The 17,008-nt window shown below is 40.3% G+C and overlaps 1 protein-coding gene and 1 pseudogene across 6 annotated transcripts in view; one reads left to right on the top strand and one right to left on the bottom strand.

Annotated features, from left to right (window-relative positions):
- Window positions 1–17,008, bottom strand: part of STIM1 (stromal interaction molecule 1) — a 183,025-nt gene that overhangs the window by 132,363 nt on the left and 33,654 nt on the right. The window lies entirely within an intron of this gene.
- LOC114499698 lies at window positions 6,173–6,707 on the top strand (annotated as a pseudogene).

The following is a 17,008-nucleotide window of genomic DNA, read 5'->3' as shown; positions in this document are numbered from 1 at the left end:
TGGCATCCCTGACAGTATTTCTCCTACCTCTCTGATTTCTCCTTCTCAGATTCCTTCCCTAACTTTACTGTCAACACATACCAGAGCTCCTCTGGGTTCTATTCTCAGTCGCCTTTCTTTCCCCATTTTATGGATTTTACTCAAGCGACTTCAGCTATTTCTATGGTTTCTACTCACACTTAGAAGTCATCATTCCTACATCTATGTTCCTACCTCTCTCAAGAGCTCCAAAATTTTTATCTTCTCTCACAAGTACCAAATATTTTCTACTATGTCATCCACAGGCATCTCAAAACCAGTATTAACCTCCTCAAACCAGCTCTCCAGCCTGTATTCCATGTGTTAATAGTCACAGTAATACCCAGCCACCTAGTACTTCCTCGCTCACCCTTCAGTCACACAATTTAAATCAACCCGCATGACCACTGTCCTTGTTCCAGCTTAATCATTTGCTAATGCAAGTTTTTCAGCTGGCTTCCCTGCCTCTAGTTTTAATCTGTCCATTATAAGACTCCTAAACACATATCTACATACGCAAAGCTCAACTCCAATAGCATTTAAGCTCTTTACCATTCAGGACCCCTCCCAAGCAGTCCAACAGTCCAGCACAAGGAACAACTCACCACTCCCTGAATATGTCACGCACTTCCACACTCACGCTACCTAGAATGCATTCCAGGATCCTCTCTGCCTAGCACACTTCTGGTCATTGTTAAAGATCTAACTTAAACATCTTTGAAGCCTTCCTTGACTCTCCCTTGGTAAGCATTTAGAGCCTCCTTCCATTTTCTCCCAGAACATTTGCTTTGTCCCTCTATTGTAGTATTTGTGTGTGTGCTTATCTACTCACTAATCTGTGGGTTGCTCAAGGTAAGGTCAGGGACTTTGTCTGTCACATCTCTGTACCCCTGCCCACTTGCCCAGTCTCTCAAGATGAGCAACCAGACAGACTATCAATTGTGACAGGAGATACATCTCCCCACCCCACCCCAAATCAGGAGTACAAACTCTAACGGCAACAGGAAGTCTTAATAAATTCAACTTCCCCTCTTACAAATGCTTCCAGATGCTGCATGGACTCTGACCTTAGAAGGGTGTTCCTGACCTGACTCCTAGGGCTCCTCTGACTGGAACAGCCTGTTCAATAGGAATAGGAGAGCATTCTGTAGATCAAAATTCTTAGGAAAATAATTTCTAAAATGGACTGTGATTACAGGTAGGGCCAGGAACTGCTAGGTCCATCTCAGGAAGTAATTTGTGAAATGAACTTCAAGATCTTTATACACCTTTAAAAGTAACTGGTAATATCACTACAACAACCTATAGCTAGCCTCATTGCCTTCAATTCCCCGCCTTTGGAAAGTGCCCTGTACCACGCTACTTGCAACAAGTTGCTTCACTAGCCAGAAATCTATGATGGCTTCTCACTAACTAAAACTGAATAACATGGTGATTAAGAGCAAGGACTCCGGAAATATATCAGCCAGGCCTGAATCCCACCATTTATTAACCATGTGAGTATGAGCAAGTTAAGTTCTCTGGGCCTCAGTTTTCTCACCTGTAAAATAGGAAAATAATAGTAACTACTGTCTTAGTATTGGTATAAAAATTAAATATGCTAATAATAAGAATTAAATAATTTTTAAAAGAATTAAATAAGTTTAGCATTAAACATGCTAAGAACAGTGCCTGGCACATGTAAGAACTTAGTAAATTATATATAAACACATTAAGGTTTCAAGTCCCTCTGTCATTCATAGCCTGAGATATGAACTGTTGTTCTGACCCATTTCACATTATACAATTCACCAGTTCAGTCCTTTCACTTCTGACTTCATCACTTATGATTCTCTCACTCTACCCACAATACCAATCCCCTTCTGCCCAGTGCCTCCCTCTGTCCTTAGTTGCAAATTCTCCCTGGCAATGCTACCTTCAGTGGCCCCAGAAATAGCCTCTCAGCAGAGTGCCCACAGGTGCTTATCTTGAGCATTCTATTCTCTATGCTCACTCCTACCTGCACTCAGGTTATTTTCACAATCCAAATGCCTCCCTGAGATTTTGCACTACAGAAACCTTAAAAAGAGCTTTAGAGACTAATTAAGCCACAGCATCTCCAGGAAGCCTGCCAAACTACAGTGACTCATACAAGTATCTGCCTTTCCTTAATTACTAAAGTCTTAATCTGTAATATACACTTCTACACTCATATCATCTAAGCATCTCTACTAGATTAAGTTCCATGAAGCAATGTCTAGTTTTCCATCCCTACATCCCCATTACCATAGAACAGTGACTGGATCATATTTATTAATGTTTAATAAATATTTACTGAATGCAATCAATCTAACCCAACTTTATCTTTTTTTTTCCTTTCTTTTTTTTTTCCCTGAGGCAATTGATACAAAGGGTGTCCCACCGAAGTCAGGATGTTCTTTTTTTTTTCTTTTTTTTAAGACTTTTTTTTTTTTTGGAGAGAGGGGAAGGGAGGGAGAAAGAGAGGGAGACAAACATCAAATGGTTGCCTCTCACATGCCCCCAACTGGGGACCTGGCCTGCAACTCAGGCATGTGCCCTGGCCAGAAATGGAACCAGCGACCTTTCAGTTTGCAAGCTAACACTCAATCCACCAAGCTACACCAGCCAGAGCCCAACTTCATCTTTAAATGAGAAAAACACAGTTGAGACAGCAAAAGTACTTCACTCAAAGCAGAATGAGGACTAGAATCCAGAACTCCATAAGACTAAAATACTGAGTGAGACTGAAAATGCCCTCACCCACTTCTGGACCAGCTGCAACTAACAAGAGTACAGACAGAGAGTTCTCCAATTGAACTGAGTGTTATTCACTCAAAGCAGGGCATTTGCCTCCCCCTCTAGAAGCAGAAGACTAGGACAACTGTAGAGACATGATTAGCTAAATCTCCTATCAGTAAGCCTGGGACATACCCAGGGACTGGTAGATTAATCAAGATCAGCAGCCTTCTGCAACAACAACCCAGTCTATGAAAAGTGGAGCCTGGAGGTACCTTCCAGCCAAAGGACTGCTTGCCATATTACTTCTCCAAGACCTACTAACAGAAAAGTAGGGAGCCACTTTGTACTCATTTACCTAATTGTGTCCCATGGAACACTGATGTCTTATAAAATGTAAATAGGTGTTCTCCGGCGGGGAGGGGATGACGGAAGGGGGTGGAGATGCATGATCAAAAAAATATAGGAAGCCCTGCATATATATCCTTATCATACTAAAGGTTCACAGCTTTTCTCTTTTTTAATTATTTTATTGTTGTTCAATTACAGTTGTCTACATTTACCCCCCCACTCCTTCCCCACCCCAGCCAAACCCACCTCCCTGCCTTGCTTCCACCCTACCCTTGGTTTTGTCCACGTGTCCTTTATAGTTGTTCCTGAAAACCCTTCCCCCTATTTTCCCGTCACACCTCCCCCAGCTTTTCCCAAGTTGATTTCAATGGCATTGTATAGAATAACAGCTATTGTCTTTTCATATGATAGTGGTATTCTGACAAACTATTTTAAAAGAGTGTACTGTATAAATATATAAAGGTACTGTTTTATTCCAGTTACCCCACAATGGACAGAACCCTAAAGTAAGAGAGAATGCCTAAACTACTTGGACTACTAAAATTACATTTCTTTCTCCATCATAATAAGTTTGGGGGAAGGTTAGCCTAGATTCAGATCTAAATCTATCTGACTGAAAAGCCTGTGTCTTTCTATCATCATACTATATTCCTTGACAGTTGTTATTCTAAAGAATATTTACAGAGCTGCAGATGCAATGTTAGGTACAAGGGATATAAGGGAAGTGAAAGATTCAGTAATCTCTGCTTTCATGGCAGCTTCCAGCCAGTTCAATGAAACAGGAAAGAGAGGTCTTTATCAGATGTAGCATTTCCAGATGGCTTCAGGAAGCACAGGCCAGGTTGGGTTACCACCAAAGACAAAATTACCTGACAGCTACCCTCCTGGAAACAAGTAACTTGGCAGTTTTGACTCTGACAGAATCTTAGGCCTGAAAGGAGTATTTTTGAAATCATTTAAACTCCCACTTTATTGAGTAGAGGTCTGAAGAAAGTGTGACTTCGTTTCTCCCCACTTGAGCTGAATATGGGAGAAACACAGGTTAGACAATAATCAAAATGGTTAATAATTAATGAGAGCTTATTATGTGTCAGGCAACCTGCTAAAGGTTCAACATGGATTATTTCCTCTTAGTTTTCACAACAGCCTACATGTTATACACAAGTAAGTAGGCTCAGAGAGGTTAAGTAACTTGCCCAAAGTATTATTAGCCACTGATGGGACCCAGGATGAGTGACCCCAGAGCTTGTTCTTCATCATTAGACTAGCCAAGGTATCAACTTCTCTGGGAAGCCTTCCCTGACAACATCCCCTACCTCCAATACTAGGAGACCCCTCTGAGCTTTCACTGCTCCCTATCTCTCTCTCTATTTTATGTCCCCATTCTCTCTATCATAGCAGTGAGCATCACCGAATTATGAGTGCCATGAGGGCAGAAATTACTAAATCTTACACTTTCTTATAACCCTTGTACCTAGCATTGCCTGGTAAATAAAAGTTGTTCAATTTTATTCACCATCCCCCTCCTTTCCCCTTGTGCTACATATATTGGTGGGAAAAGCATTAGTCTGGTCATCCAGACTAGTTAAATACTTAGTTAAATACTTCTCCTTTCTGGGCTTCAGTTTCATCTGCACCTCATAGAACTATTGGTTCAGAACAAATGAAATAAAATGTGCTTGAGCGGTTAAAAAGCACCGCTCAGACAGGAAGAATTTTCATCATTCCCTTATCTGGCTTTTAAAATCAGACTTGAACCACACTGCACATAAATGTCTTTAAACTCATGGAACAGTGATCTCTCAGAGACCTGAAAGCTATAAAAGGAGGAAGTATTTGTGCTGTCACTAGGAGAAGGAGCCAGTACAACTGAGGAGCTGAGGTAAGACACTGACAAGTGGCTTTGCGCCAGCAGTCTCTAGCTAATTAAGGCCTTGCTCCCCTACCCTGTCTGCCTGTGACCTCCACAAAGGCTAGAGAACACCAAGTGCTCCACAGCAGCTCTTTTCTTGGCTCAAGTGAGTAACATAAGGTATTGCCATCCATGGATCAGCCAAAACTGCTAAGAGGTTCCTACCACCCTGGACCTTCGTTAGAATAGAGCCAAAACAAGGAGCCTTCAAATTGTGCTGGGGTTAGCAGCTTACTAAGAGTTGGGCCTAAACACAGTAACCAGGACTTGGCCTGGAAGATATCAGATGTGACACAACTAAAACCCAACCAGCCAGACCCTTTGGACAAACCTGGAAGTCCCCTAAGGGGTAAAGATAAGAGACTGGTCCTCTCATTCTCAGTTGGGAGTATCTAGTCTTGGATGCTCCCAAAGGCCACACTGCAGAATCTTCTGCAGGCTGCATAGGCCCCAGGGAACTTAACCACTTCCTCTGTTCATTGAAGCAGAACTCTCACTGCACCCTTTAAGGCCCCTTCCCCTAAGCCTGGCTGGGCTTTAGGTTAAGAAAGTCTATCCATATCCAACCTTCAAAAGTTAAAAAATATAGACCCTTTGTGTTGTAAGGGCTTAACTGTTGGGTTGGGAAAGAATGTAGGCCAAAAGCAACACCCATGAGGAAGTAAAGGCTTAAAAAATCTTACATGTTCATTATAGTCACTGTCCCCACTTAACAGTTTCTGGTTCCTACCCTAATTGGTGCTCTTAGAGAAAAGCTACAGTCCAATAGTTTTCAAACTTTATTTTTAAATAGTGTAATCCTCTTTTTCAAATGTAGTTCAAATCGAATCTAATTACTATTCTAAATATCTAATTAGGTCTCCAAGGAAATAATAAAAATCAATGGCTTCTAAAAATCATTACGCAAAAAGCTGATGGGAAATATTTTAATGAGATCAGATTGATATCTGAACCACTCATCAACCTTAAAAATACAAAAAGAGTGTGGCCACTGTGGCTCAGTTGATTAAGCATCATCCTGCAAACTGAAAGGTCATGGGTTCAATTCCCAGTCCAGACACATGCCTGGGTTACAGGTTCAGTCTTCTGTCCAGCCATGTGCAGGAAGCAACCAAATAATGTCTCTCTGTCACATCTATGTTTCTCACCCTCTCCTTCTCCCTCCCTTTTCTCTCTAGAATAAATAAAAGAAAAAAATTAATACAAAAAGAGAGAAAATCAAGGCAGAAGCCAAGGTTCAGTCACCGACATGCAGCTTTTTGTCCATGTCCTGGAGCTACATACCCATGAGGTGACCAACCAGGAGACAGCAGCCCAGATCAAGGCCCATATAACCTCACTGGAGGGCATCGCTTCAGAAGGCTGAGTTGTGCTCCTGGCAGGCACGCCCCTAGAGGATAAGGTTACCCTGGTCCAGTGCGTGATGGAGACCCTGACCACTCTGACACTCTGGAAGTAGCCAGTCGCATGCTTAGAGGTAATGTACATGGCCACGCTGGGAAAGTAAGAGGTCAGACCCCCAAGGTGACCAAACAGGAGAAAAAGAAGACAACTGGTCAGGCCAAGCAGTGGGTACAGTACATCGCATTTTGTTGATGTTGTGCCCACCTTTCACAAGAAGGGCCCCAATGCCAACTCTTAAGTCCTTTGTAATCTTGGTTTTCTCTAATAAAGCCACTTAGCCCAGTCAGAGAGAGAGAGAGAATATGAATCAGATATGGTTCAACATCTTTTCAAAAAGAAATTGAACCTGAATCTGATCAATCTTCTAGATCCAATTTATAAAAAATATAGATAATATAGAAACATGTTAAATGCCACCACAGAGATAATCAGCCAAATCCAGAAACTGGGAAACTCTTCAGGACAAATGACCCAGTTTCTTCAACATATAATTGCAAGGGAAAAAAAAAAAAAGGAAGAAGGTATAAACTATGAATTAGAAGAGACTCAAGATGTAGACAAACAAATGTGTGGACTTTCTTTGGATATTGATATGAAAAAATCAACTTAAAAAACTTTTTTCTGCCCTGGCTGGTGAGGCTCCATGGACTGAGTGCCAGCCTGTGAACGGAAAGGTTGCCGATTCAATTCCCAGTCAGGGCATGTGCCTGGGTTGTGGACCAGGTGTCCGGCTGGGGGCCTTGTGAGAGGCAACCCGTATCTCTCACACACTGATGTTTCTCTCCCTCACTTTCTCCCTCTAAAAGTAAAAAATAAAATCTTTAAGGGGAAAAAATCTTTTTTCTGAGTCATTATATGAAATTTAAATACTGGTTAGTTGATATTAAGAGATTATTATAATTTTAGGCATGATAATGATATTTCGATTATGCTTTCAAATACAGTTCTTCTAGAAATATATGCTATAATATTTATAAGTGAAATATGTTTGGAATTTGCTTCAAAATAACCCAAGTGGGTGTGAGGGTAAAGATGAAACAAGATTTATAAGACTGGTCATGAGTGTACAACTGTAGATGGGGCATAACGGCACATGCGTGTGCATGAAAAAGGGCTCTGTAATAAATCTAACCAAAAGTAACCTCACAGGGTGATCTGATCATAAATTCCTAACTGGGCAGTAATGGTGGGTCGTCATGCCCCAAATCTATACTTCTTCAGCGAAAGTTCTGTAAGCAAGCCCTGTGTCTTGTTCTTCCACGTATTTGAAATACCAGAAGTAATACCCCTCAAAGGCATACATCCTCCAGAGGACACATAATCTTAACTATTTTGTAATCCAACCCCAGCCTTACTTTAAAAGAAAGTGCAAAACTGTCATTCTCCAGGGCATTTTCTCAATCTGTTGAGATCTTGCTTCTAGGAATATCCTCTATTTGGCTCAAATAAACTCTAATAAAATCTTATGAAAGTTTTGTACAGGTTTGGACATTCTTACAACAAAATGGGGGTTCATTATATTGCCCTCCTCTCTAGTTATAAATATGTTTAAAAATTTCCATAATAAATTTGCTTGTTTTCTTTTCTTTTCTTTTTTTTTTTTTTAGTTAAAAATTAGCTTAAGTGTGGAGGGGTTATGGTTGAGACATGTGAGAAAAGTCTAGAGCTCTTTCCAGTAACTCAACTCCTGAGGCACCTCCAGAAAACCCTAGGACACCTGGAAACATTTTGAAAACCACTGCTGCACTGGAAGGAATACAGAAACCTGAGTAAGAGAACCTGGCTTTAAATCTCAGCTCTGAGGTCACTCTTATGCAAATAGAGGTATCACCCAGGATAGCAATGAATCAAATAAAATAAGGGATTGAAATCTTTTATATCCTAAAAGTCTGCCCAGAAAGTATCCAGCCATGTACTATGAAAAATAAGACATTTATTGAAGAAGATACAAGAAATATTGTACATACGACAATGATACCTCAGTCTCCCTCAAAGTAGGCACCTTGGGGCCTCACAGAGTTTTCCCAGTCACCATCAGCTACCCCATCATATTTTCCTGAATCTCATCAACAGTCTGAAATCTCTTCCCTTTCAAAGGTGATATTAGTTTGGGGGATAAGCCAGAAGTTGCAGGGCACCAAATCTGGGCTGTTGGGGGGGCCAAGTCACCTGGGTGATTTGATGTTTCACCAAAAAATGCTGCACAAGACATGATGCATGAGTACATGCATTGTCGTGATGAGGCTGCCAATCACCACTTGCCCATAGCTGCAGCCTTCTGAATCATCCAAATAGTTTCAGTGGAGGAATATTCAAGTTTAATGCAAAATTTGATGCAGATTCATTGTTCTACTCCCTCAGTCATTTTGAATGCAAGGTACAGTACACATGCTAACTCAATGCATCTATGGCCCCCACTGACTAGTAAAATGAAGTCATAATTGTTCATGCATGCTCATTCCAGATCAATCTTCTTGGCTGCCAGGTTACACTGATGTTGTGCAAACCATTCTCTTTATATTAACAACGGTTGGACGTTTTCCAGACAGACCTCGTATATATCATTATTAGAACCACTGAGGAGACAGTTTGTCTTTTATTTCTGACAGTAAAGTTACTCAACCCCTACTCTACCCCAAACTTCATGCCAACCCTTCCCAAGCATCAGCAAACACACATAAATATTCATGAAGACAAGAGAGGCAACAGGAACTAAGATTCATTCAGTGGGCAACCCCTGAGTGCCTAGCTGGCTATACTGTGTGTGTGTGTGTGTGTGTGTGTGTGCGCACGCACGCGCACGCATGCACACATGTAGAGGTGTGTGGGAGTAGGGTTAGGTAATGGGAAAGTACCCTAGAGATTACTGAAAATTACCCTCAGCCTAGGATCTAGGTCTCTAAGCTACCAGTCCCGAATGACAAAAAAATTAATGAGAGGCCCTGTGAGCAGGACAAACCATTAGGAAAAAGAAGTTTAGGGTTAATGACAGTTTAACTACCTATTCCTGACTCAGAAATAGTGGGATCTAGCCCTGGCTGGCATAGCTCAGTGGATTGAGCGCGGGCTGGGAACCAAAGTGTCCCAGGTTCAATTCCCAGGCAGGGTACATTCTTGGGTTGCAGGCCAGAACCCCCAGCAACCGCATATTGATGTTTCTCTCTCTCTCTCTTTCTCCCTCCCTTCCCTCTCTAAAAATAAATAAATAAAATCTTTAAAAAAAAAGAAATAGTGGGATCTATCCTCTTTATCAACACTTTATTTTCTTTTCACAGTCCTTCATCTTTTGAATGATTCTGTCTATAAACAAAGTATACTTGAGAAACAATTCATCATTTTCAGCTATGTTTACTATCACTACTTTTTTCTTTGCAAAATGCTGACCCAGGTTTTAACCAACTATCTACAATAATCAAAGCTTAGTAATAATATTGTGAAGTCACATACTTCACCATCATGGATTTGATGCTAAGGAGCAAGAAAGTGAAAGTAAACATGTAGACGTTCAAGCACAGAGCCCTGCTACCAGTTGCTTATTTTGGCTCTATACTTATATCCAAGGTCACTAACTAACTGGATAGGTTTACACCCTATGATCCCATCAACTGACAGTCAAAGCACCAATCAGCATGAGCAAAGTCGTGTTACCACACAGAACTGGCATAACTGAAACCAAAAAAAGGGCACTTTTGTTGTGGTAAATGTACAATTTCCACTAGGCGTGTTGAAATACTAAAAGCAACTTAAATTCATTTAACCATTCAAAAACAAATGTTTACTAAGCATCCCTGTTCAAGAACCTATGGTAACCAGGTACTAAGGGTAAAACTAATGACAGTCCAAAGCCTCAAACAATTCATATAAATACACGACTTTATTGCTTTCATGGATCCCTAAGGTTCTACAGAGCAGGCCACCAAAATTGTGCTGGAAGGGATGACATTTTTATTCTCTAATGAACACAAACAACTTATGAAAAGACTACCTGCATCTAGAAGTTGCATGGCCCTGTTCTGGAGATACAAGCCGCTCCAGTGCCAGAAAATCAAAAAAGGGGTTTCTGGATTCAAGGTCTCTGTCCACAATTCAACAGACATTTACTGAATTTCTATTTTGTCCTTAGGTACTATGCTAGACAAGGGATCAGCAAACTGTGGCTCTCAGGCCATATCTAGCCCAACACCTGTTTTTGCAAATAAAGTTTTATTAGAACACAGCCATGCATGTTCACTTATATGCTGTCTATGACTGCTCTCCTACAACAACCTGCCACTTCAACAAAAAACATATGGTCCATCAAGCCTAAAAGATTTATCAAGTTGGCCAAAAAGTCCGTATGTTTTTCCTGTAAAATAAAGGACACATTTTTCATTTCACCAATAACTTTATTGATTTGGATATTTTGAGTATGTTGGCTATCTCCCATGTGGTATAATGCTGATTGTTCTCAAAACATCTTGATTTGATCACTCTCAACTTCAACTGATCTACCCAACCATTGAGCATCATCCAGCAACAAATATCCAACATGAAACTTCACATTTTTGACACGTTCAATCAGTCACAGCATCTTCTCCGTACACTGCACAGATTGTTTTTTGCATTTCAGTTGCAAAATAATACTTTCTTAAAATAATAAAGCATGATACACCAAAAATGTTGCATATTTTCTTCCATCTTCAATATTAAAATGACTACACAAAAACTCACCAATTTTGATTTTTTTTAATGCACACTGATATGACAGCTAACAAAATTGTTTTGAATGAAGTTTAAGTGCTACCAGAGCCATCTTACAGGAAAAAGCAAACTTTCTGGCCAACCCAATACTATCTGGGCCTTTACAGAAAATGTTTACCAACCTCTATGCTAGATTCTGGAGATACAAAAATGTGTCTCTAACTTGATTTGGGTGGTAGTTACATGAGTATAGACATATGCAAAAATTCATCAAGTGTGTCATTCATTTTATTGTATGTCATAACTAAAAACTTTTTTTAAATGAAATAAAGAGCACTTGGTCCTTTCCCTCTAGCAAGTCACAACCTAGTGGGAGGACATAAAAGTAAACAACTGAAGTACAATGGTGATAAGAATCATAATGAAGAGCTACACCAATTACAGTAATGGCACTAAAAAAGAAAACCAGGCACTATTCTAAGAAATTTGATTTGAACAATGCAGCTAGGCATGCAAGGCCAAGTCTTCATAGAAAAGATAATTGAGGTGTGTATCTTGAAGAATGACCTTGGCTGGTGTGGCTCAGTGGATTGAGTGCTGGCCTGCAGACCACAGGGTTGCTGGTTCAATTCCCAGTCAGATCACATGCCTGGGTTGCGGGCCAGGTCCCCAGTTGGTGGCATGTGAGAGACAACTGATAGATGTATCTCTCGCACATCAAATGTTCCTCTCCCTCTCTTTCTCCCTCCTTTCCCCTCTCTCTAAAAATAAATAAATGAAATCTTAAAAAAAAAAAAAAGAATGAGTAAGTATTTGCCAAGAGAACAGTGGTAGAGGAAGAAAGATAAAGAAGAAATGGAGAGGTTATTCCAGGTAGAGGGAATAGCATAGGCAATGGCTCAGAAATGAAAAAAATGTGCCTTTGTGAAATGACTAGTTCACAGAAACACTTAGGTAAGGTACAAAGAGAAGAAGTCAAAAGATGAAACTGGAGAAGTACACAGGGATTCAGATCATGAAAAGCTTCATATGAAGAGTCACCATGTGATTTATGGTCCAAATTGGGTAACTTCTTGGAGTAAAAGAGAACCAGAAAAATGTCCTTGTAAACAAGGACTATACCAGGAAAATATACCTATTTGCATGCCATTTTAAAGAATCTGGACTTTAGCATACAAGATAGTACAAGTTAATAAAAGGTTTTAAAAAGAGGAATACCAAGATTTATGTTTTAAAAGAATGTGCTTCATCTGTTTAACATATATTTATATATTTAACATATATACAGAATACTTACTATGTGCCAGGTCTTACCCTAAGCACTTTACAAACATTGCTTATTAATCCTCATAACTACCTTGTGAAATACATACTGTCATTACCCTCATTATTCAGTTAAAGACACAGGACAATTAAGTAACTTGCCTGAAGTGGCACAGCTAGTAAGTGGTAAAGCCAATATTTGAACCCAGCCAGTCAGGCCCCCGAGTTTGCATGTTCATTTTCTACTTTAGGCCCCTCCTTTGACATTTATTCAGGAAATCCTGAGCCCTCAGACAGTGTTAGGTACCTCTGTGCAGGCACCCACAGCACTCTGCACTTCTTCATTGTACTCATCATATTTCTAGCCATTTGTTTAAAAACCTGTCTTCCTCTCTACATTTTAAACTCTGTAAGGACAGGATTGAGATGATCTTGTTTACCACTCTATTCCCACAGCCTGATAGATTTACCAGCCTTCAATTTAGAAATAATATAATAGCTGACATTACTGAGCACTTACTCTAAACCAGGCACTGTTGTTAAGAACTTCCATTTGTTCCTAAACTGTTCCTAAATTGACTTCAGAACAGTTAAATAACTGTACAAGGTCACAAAACGAGTAAGAAATGAAGCCATGATTCTGGATCTTGCTCAATGCTCTTAGCTCTGTTATACTACCTTTTTTGTTGAATAAAATTATTAATTAATAAAATTTTGTAGCCCTAGTCTGCACAGTGCCTGGCACTCAGCAGTCACTGCAAAAATAAATAACTCACACATGCTGAGGAAGATACAGCCTGTCAGAACATCTCCTTCCTCCCAAAGAGCTTGGCCCACAGAATATAAGCATATATCCATATCACTAGGGATGCAGCATAGTGCGATGGTTAAAAGCATAGGCTTTGCAATCAGAACATAAAATTTCTAATTAGGTTGAGTCCCACTTCCACCAATTGTGACCTTAGAAAACTCATTTATAAAGTGAAATAATATCTATCTCATTGGCTGTTGTGAGAATTAAATAAGGTAAACACATAACTGTACCTAACATATAGGTATTCAAAATATACATTTGTTTTTATCATAACCATTATTATTATTAACTGTCTCATTAGTGGCAGACATAGCTGTAGCTCAGAGTTCCTGTGACTTCCTGCTAGGTCCCTTGGGATACCCCTCTGCCCCAAGTCTTACTAAAGATGGTTTTTTTTTTTACAAGTTTACAAGTTTAGAGCTCAAGTAGGAACTGTACATAAACAGGGTGTTTCATGAAGCTTTAGATTTCTGGCCAAATGCCTGGAGAAGTGAAAGTACTAAGGGTGGAGTCCTGATCCCACTGCTTAAGCCTTGCCCTCTAGAAACAAAATCAGGAAACCATTACCTCTAGGTGACTGAGCTAATAATGAATAATAATAATGAATAACTATACTAGGTAACACATTTAAATACAATATTCCTTTGAGGCTGTATACTGGACCCTAAAGGATACCTACTACATTAAGCTACAATACCAAGACATGGAGTCAAAGCAGCTCTATCTAATACATAGAAACAAACACAGAGAGGCTGTAAAATGAGGAGACAAAGAAAGATGTCCCAAATGAAAGAACAGATCAAAACTCCAGAAAAAAAAACTAAACAAAGTGGAGATAAACAATCTATCAGATGCAGAGTTCAAAACACTGGTTATAAGGATGCTCAAGGAACTTAGTGAGGACCTCAACAGCATAAAAAAAGATCTCAGTCAGAAACAAAGGATATACTCATTAAAATAAAGAACAATTTACAGGGAAACAACAGTACTGTGGATGAAACCGAGAATCTCATCAATGATTTGCAACATAAGGAAGAAAAAAACAACCAATCCAAACAACAAAAGAAAAAAAGAATCCCTCCAAAATGAGGATAGTATAAGCAGCCTCTGGTACAACTTTAAGAAGTCCAACATTTGCTTCATAGGGGTACCAGAAGGAGAAGAGAAAGAATAAGAAATTGGAAATTTATTGGGAAAAATAAGGAAAGAAAACTTCCCTGATTTTGTGAAGGAAATAGACATGCAAGTCTAGGAAACACCAAGAGTCCCAAACAAGATGCATGAAAATAGACCCATTCCAAGACACATCATAAAGAAAATGACGCACTTCCGGCAAGATGGAGGCATAGGTGGACGAGTACAACCAAGATTAGAACAACAACAATTTAGAGGCAGAATAACACCCAGAACTGACAGAGAATTTATCTGAATGGAAGTCGGGCAGCCAAGAAGTTGAAGTAGACCTGTTCATCCAGACTGGTAGGAGGGGCAGACAGGAGCAGCCGGGCGCAGGTCACGGCGCACGGAGAACAGGGAGAACTGGGCGCATAAGGCAACTGGGAGTGCATAAGGCATCTGGGGCGCGCAAGATCGCAGCAGGTGGACCCTGAGTACGCAAGCAGCAGCTGGCAGACCCAGTGAGGCGGCGATTGTGAACCAGGGCAGAGCATGCAACCCAGGATCCCAGAGAAGGGACTGAAGTCCCAGGAGAACGGAGCTACCGCCATTGTCCCCTCCCGCCCCTGCCCCCACATACAACGTCACAATCTAGCGACTGGGGTGCCCAGCCCTGGAGAACACCTAAGGCTCCACCCCTCACTGGAACAGGAGCGACCAGACCAAAAAAAAAAAAAAAAAAAGAGAGAGAGAGAGACATGTCTCAAACAGAAGAACAGATCAATGCCCCAGGACTCATCATTTTCAGTGACTGAGAGATAGCCAATCTATCAGATGCACAGTTCAAAGCACTGGTGATCAGGAAGCTCACAGAATTGGTTGATTTTGGGCGCAAATTAGATAAAAAAAATGCAGGTTACCATAAAAGAGATGAAGGAAAATGCACGGAGAACCAATAGTGATGGGAAGAAAACTGGGACTCAAAACAATAGAGTGGACCAGAAGGAAGAAAAAAACAACCAAACAGGAAAGAATGGAGAAATAAGAATTCAAAAAAATGAGGAGAAGCTTAGGAACCTCCAGGACATCTTTAAACGTTCCAACATCCGAATTACAGGGGTACCAGAAGGGGAAGAGGAAAAACAACAGGTTGAACACGTATTTGAACAAATAATAAAGGAGAACATCCCCATTCTGGCAAAGGAAATAGACTTCCTGGAAATCCAGGAAGCTCAGAGAGCCCCAAAGAAGTTGGACCCAAGAAGAAACACACCAAGGCACATCATAATTACATTAGCCAAGGTAAAAATGAAGGAGAGAATCCTAGAAGCAGCAAGAGATAAGTGGACAGTAACCTACAAAGGAGTTCCCATCAGACTGTCACCTGATTTCTCAAAAGAGACCTTACAGGCAAGAAGGGGCTGGAAAGAAGTATTCCAAGTCATGAAAGACAAGGACCTATATCCCAGATTACTCTATCCAGCAAAGCTTTCATTTAGAATGAAAGGGCAGATAAAGTGCTTCTCAGATAAGGTCAAGTTAAAGGAGTTCATCATCACCAATCCCTTATTTTATGAAATGTTAAAGGGACTTATCTAAGAAAAGAAGATTAAAAAAAACCATGTATAGTAAAAGGACAGCAAACTCACAATTATTAACAACCACACCTAAAGCAAAACCAAAAGAAACTAAGCAAACAACTAGAACAGGAACAGAACCACAGAAATGGAGATCACATGGAGGGTTGGCAACAAGGGAGTGGGAGGAGGAGAGAGGGGGACAAGGTACAGAGAACAAGTAGCATAAATTGTAGGTTGAAAATAGATAGGGGGAGGGTAAGAATAGTATGGGAAATGTAGAAGCTAAAGAACTTAAAAGTATGACACATGGACATGACTAAAGGGGGGATGTGGGTGGGAGAGGGTGTACAGGGTGGAGGGGACTGAAGGCGGAAATGGGACAACTGTAATAGCAAATCAATAAAAATATATTTTTAAAAAATGTGAAAAAAAAAAGAAAAAGAAAGTGATGGCCCTGGCTGGCATAGCTCAGTGGATTGAGCGCGGGCTGGGAACCAAAGTGTCGTAGGTTCGATTCCCAGTCAGGATACATGCCTGGGTTGCAGGCCATGACCCCCAGCAACCGCACTTTGATGTTTCTGTCTCTCTCTTTCTCCCTCCCTTCCCTCTCTAAAAATAAATAAAATCTTAAAAAAAAACAACAACAAAGGTTAAAGATAAAGAAAAATCTTAAAAGCAGCAAGAGAAAAGTAGTTAGTTACCTACAGGGGAGTTCCCATAAGACTGTCAGCTGATTTCTCAAAAGAAACTCTGAAGACTAGAAGGGATTGGCAAGAAATGCTCAGTCATGAAAAGCAGGGACCTACAGCCAAGGCTCCTTTACCCTTGAATCATTCAGAATCAAAGGGCAGATAAAGAGCTTCCCAGATAAGAAAAACTTAAAGGAGTTCATCATCACCAAACCATTATTATAGGAGATGTTAAAGGGACTTATTAAAGAAGAAGAAAATAAAAAATATGAACAATATAATGGCAATAAATACAAAGCTAACAACAATTGAATCTAAAAAACAAACTAAGCAAACAAGAACAGAGACAGAATCATGGATACAGAGAGCATTTTGATGGTTGCCAGATGGGAGGAAGGTATGGGGAAATAGGTGAAGAGGTGAGGGGATTAAGAAGTAAAAATAG

Source organism: Phyllostomus discolor, chromosome 6 (genome assembly GCF_004126475.2).
Source record: "Phyllostomus discolor isolate MPI-MPIP mPhyDis1 chromosome 6, mPhyDis1.pri.v3, whole genome shotgun sequence".
Classification (NCBI taxonomy): Eukaryota; Metazoa; Chordata; class Mammalia; order Chiroptera; family Phyllostomidae; genus Phyllostomus; species Phyllostomus discolor.
This window is presented reverse-complemented; position numbering and strand designations above follow the sequence as displayed.